The sequence below is a fragment of the Equus caballus genome, unplaced genomic scaffold (genome assembly GCF_041296265.1).
Source record: "Equus caballus isolate H_3958 breed thoroughbred unplaced genomic scaffold, TB-T2T unassigned-0001569, whole genome shotgun sequence".
NCBI lineage: Eukaryota > Metazoa > Chordata > Mammalia > Perissodactyla > Equidae > Equus > Equus caballus.
This window is the reverse complement of record NW_027222180.1, coordinates 12,501-17,131: the sequence shown is the minus strand read 5'-3', so window position 1 is coordinate 17,131 and position 4,631 is coordinate 12,501. Positions and strand designations below refer to the sequence as shown.

Sequence of the window (4,631 nt, the reverse complement as noted above, 5' to 3'; positions counted from 1 at the left end):
AGGGGTCTGGTCTGGCAGGATGGGAGGTTGCGGGTCGAGCCACAGGGGAATCTGTCGTAGCTCAGACTCGGGCCTTTGAAGAAATAGACAGAGAGAGGAGTTTTGCTCTGTCTGTCACCGCAGCCGGCACCTCAGGAGCAACAACAGAAGGCTTCCCGAATGAGTGAAGGGGCAGGAGCCAGCGTGCCCCGTGCCTCTCTCAGCCCTGCGCCGGCAGGGAAGGAAGCAGGCAGGCAGGCAGGCAGGCAGGCCTCAGGGCTACTCCCGTCCTACTGCCCGGTGGTCCCTGTCCCGGCCCCGCCCCCACTCTCCCCCTGACCCTCACCGCTCCCCAGCCCTCTTGTCAGCCAGAGAGGCGATGGGGGGGGGCGGGGCGGTCCCAGAACAAGTTTCTCTCATCCACCATCATCTTGCCACCCTGACGACTTGGCCCGAGATCCTGCCTAGGCTGTAGCCGTGTGTGGTTTTCCTGTGGACAAGGGGGCCGGTTCACCATTTCGGAGGGAAACCCCTAGCCTTCCACTGCCGAGTCGAGTCGGTGGGACTCGCCAGCCTGGGAGGGGGGAGGGGGGAGGGGAGGTCAGGCCCATTCATTCCGACGGGCCTGGTGTCAGGGCTTCATTCAAGTGCAGGAAGCTCTCTCCCATGGCCTCGGGCTCTTTTCCATTGAACGGCTTTCTTCAATTCCCCCACCCTTAGGCCGCAGTCCGCCAAGGGCCGGGAGGCAGGGAGGGAAGATGTTGGGCAGGGTGGCTGTCTGAGAAACTCGCCTCGTCTGGGGCAGAAAGAGTGCCCCCCTCCTTTCTCTAACCCTACTAGACTGCTTGAGGATCACGGACGGTTTGGCTCATCGATGAGCCCTGCGTTATGGGCCCGGCAAGCAAACCTCCTAACTGGCAACCCGCTGCTCTAGGCGTGTGTGGGTTTTTTGATCATTCACCTTCAAGTTCGCACGACATTGGTCCGTGTCCCCCGCCCCAGCTTCCCATGGGAAATCCTCCGTCTCTTTCCACAGACTCACTGGCGACTTCACACAGCGCCTGCCTCCTCCTCCTCCTCCTCCTCCTCCTCCTCCTCCTCCTCCTCCTCCTCCTCTGAAGGGGCTGACCCCGTGGCCGAGCGGTTGAGTTTGCACGCTCCGCTTCAGCGGCCCGGGGCTTCAAAGGTTCGGATCCTGGGCTCGGACACGGTACCGCTCATCAAGCCACGCTGAGGTGGCGTCCCACACGGCAGAACCAGAGGGACCCTCAAAGAGAATATACAACTAGGTACTGGGGTGCTCTGGGGAGAAGAAGAAGAAGGAGGAGGAATAAAAAGAAAAGATAAGATTGGCAATGAGCTCGGGTGCCGGTCTTTAAAAAAAAAAAAAAAAAAAAGAGGAAGAAAGATGGACAAACAGGAACGAATCCCACTGACGGCACCTCCAAATGGTGGGGGGTAGGGGTGTGGGGGGGGTGGGGAGTGGCATCATCGGGCCAATGGTGACTCTAAGTCGTGATCCCGCGGTTGTGTTATTTGATATTTTATCGAATCGATTTATTATTTTATTTTTGAGGAAGATGAGCCCTGAGCGAACATCTGCCGCCAATCCTCCTCTGTCGGCCGAGGAAGACTGGCCCTGAGCTGACATCCGTGCCCATCCCCCTCTACTTTCCAGGTGGGATGCCTGCCATAGAGTGTCTCGCCAAGCGGTGCTGGGTCCTGCGCCCGGGATCCGGACCGGCGAACCCGGGGCCGGCGGAGCGGAACGTGCGAACTTCACCGCTGCGCCACCGGGCCGGCCCCCGGAGTTGTTTTAAAAATCCAGTAAGGGGCTGGCCCCGTGGCCGAGTGGTTAAGTTCGCGCGCTCCGCTGCAGGCGGCCCAGTGTTTCGTCGGTTCGGATCCCGGGCGCGGACACGGCACTGCTCATCAAACCACGCTGAGGCGGCGTCCCACATGCCACCGCTAGAAGGACCCACAACGAAGAACACACAACTATGTACCGGGGGGCTTTGGGGAGAAAAAGGAAAGACAAAAAATAAAATCTTCAAAACTCCAATAAAACTTTGAGTGAAGACGACGAGGAGGATGCGAAACGTATCTCACGCCTCCGAGCCGAGCCGTCCGTTTAGGAAGGGGGACGAGGACCCTTTGTAAGCGATGTCCCTTTTTAAGCACCATTCTAAACCACAGAACAGAACTCCCTCTCCTCGACCCGGAGCGACCCGGAGCGAGGAGGTTCCTGGGTGTGTCAGAGAGGGCCACGTCCTCTGCAGCACGAACGAACCGCCAGGGTTCGGCCACGGGAAAGAATTTCTTCCTCTCCAGGTGGACTAAAAGTCGCCGACGGCAGCGGGCGTAGGTGCTATCCTTCCCGTCCAGGAAAGGCAGGGAGAACTTCAGCCGTGAAGAGAAGGAGGTCTTCCTCACTCCCCGTTTCGGGAGGGCCCCTTTGGCAGGGGAGTTTTGTCTCCTGATTTCAAGTCAGGAAGAAAAGGGAGAGAGAGAGAGAGTGTCCTTCTCGTGTCAGGTCGGTCTGAGGGGGACCTCCTCTGGTTTCCTCCCTTCCCAGGGAAGGCCGTTCGCTCCTTCTTCTAGAAAAAGCTCCCAAAGCACCACCGCCCAGGATGGTTGACCTACGCCCATCGTCCCTCCTTTCCCAATCATTTCTACCGCGACAGAGGGACAGAGGCCCCGGCCCCATCCCCATCCCCACCCCCACCCCCATCGCCTGCCTCCTTGATGGCCAAAGGAGCTGCCTCTGAGAATGGAACGGGGCTTGGAAACCTTCTAGAGGGGTGACTCTCACCTGCCTGCCTGCTGGGAAAAGCACCCACGCTGTCCATCGGACTGCTCTTTTGGGCAAACGTAGGCGTGCCACGTAGCGATCGACAGCTATGGCGGGGGGGCGGGGGCGGGGTGGCGTGGTGGTGCCCAGGATCCACGACACGTGACGGCTGCGGAGCACGACAGCCCTAAGACCTTGAGGGAGACGGGGTGGCGCGTGAATCCTTTCGGAACGAGAACGACAGGAAACGCTGACGGGGACGTGTTCTCGTCTCGAGAACACACCAACGCCTCGCACGGTGTCTGACCCGGGGTGCCTCTGACTTTTGTCATCAGAGAAGATCCTGTCGACCGCCCCTCACGCTTTGGGGAAAAGGGGAGAGGGACTCGGTAGCACGGGAGAAGCCATCCATCCGCCCTTCCTTTCCGTCTTCACGGCTCCTTCTCGTGGAAAACGAGGAAGCCGTCCGGAGGAACGGAACACTGACCCGGGCCAAAGCGTGGCCCAGCCTGAGCCTCCAAAACCTTCTGCTAAGTGAGAGGTGCCAGACATCCAAGGCGACCTACGTTGCGATTCCACACAGAGGAGAGAGCTAGAACGGTCCAACCCTAGAGGGCGACAGCAGATGGCGGCGGTGGTGGTGGTCGTGGTGAGGCAGATCCGGGAGTGGGGCCGTTTTTTCTTTCGGAGGGAGGGGATGGAAACGGAAACCTTCTGGAAATAGATAGCCGTGACGGATGCGCCACCTTGGGGAGGGAGACTCCCGAAGGCCACTGGCTTGTGCCCCGTGGAAAGGATGGATTCGGTGGGATGGGAATTCTACCTCCGTGTAGAGCGTGTGGTAAACCACGAGGTGGGTGGGTGGGTGGATGGCCTCCCTGCCTCGCCTCCACCTAGACGTCCACACACAGAGACCGACGAGGGAGGGAGGGAGGGAGAGAGACAAGGTGGACAGAGGCCAAGGCCGAGGCCGAGGCAGTGAGCGAGTAAGTGATCGACCCTGGCCATAGGGATTCCTCAGAGGGCGTCTCTTGGCTCCCCAAACGAAGAATGTGTGTGGAGATCGAGAAAGATCACCGACCTAGGAGAACCAGCAAGACTTCCTCACCCTCCAGAGAGCCGCTGGGCCCCTGCCGTCCCTGCCACCGCCACCCCTACCCCTCGCCTTTGGCAGCGACGCCAACGAAAGGCAGGCAGACGAGTGGGAGAGTCGTGTGGTGGTGTCCCCCAAGGAAGGTGGGTCCATGCCGACGAGCGGTCGTCGGCGTGTGGAAAAGCCAGAGGCGGGCTGACTAGAAGGAGGGCGTCCTGGGGGAAGGGGCCAGGGTGTGAGGGAGAGAGGCCTGTTTCTCTTCCCCTGTTGGTCCCAAGTCAGGGGCCCAAAGGAGGAAAGCTGTCCGTTCCTTTCCGACTCGGACGGTTCGGGCGGGACCGACCGATCCCCGCGGCGGCGCGGTCGGGGCTTTCTGGACCAGAACCCCTCTCTCCGTCGCCTTTCGACCACACACACGCTTTAGAGGCCAAGAGAAAATGGATCGGGTCTCTCTGTCTCTCTCCCTAGAAAACAAGGGCCGGGGGCCGAGCCCGTGGACGAGCGGTCAAGTACGCGCCCCCACCCCGACCCCCGGCTTCGACGGCCCAGGTTTTCACCGGTTCGGATCCTGGGCGCAGCCCCAGACCCAGCATCGCCCTTCAAGCCCACATAGCAGAAACCCGAAAGACCTACCACTGGAACCTACAACTATGGATGGACGGGACGGGACGGGACGGGGCGGGGCGGGGCGGGGCGGGGGTGGGGGGGGGCGGCTTTGGGGAGAAGGAAGAAAGAAAAAATAAAAGAAACACAAGGACGGTCATCGCG

At 60.6% G+C, this 4,631-nt stretch overlaps 1 long non-coding RNA gene across 1 annotated transcript in view; it reads right to left on the bottom strand.

Moving 5' to 3' along the window:
* Window positions 1–4,618: 4,618 nt before the first annotated feature.
* LOC138922601 (uncharacterized) overlaps window positions 4,619–4,631 on the bottom strand; it is a 977-nt gene continuing 964 nt past the window's right edge. The window contains exon 2 of the long non-coding RNA XR_011435725.1: window positions 4,619–4,631. This exon is cut by the window's right edge and continues 126 nt beyond it. This is a non-coding gene — a long non-coding RNA (uncharacterized lncRNA).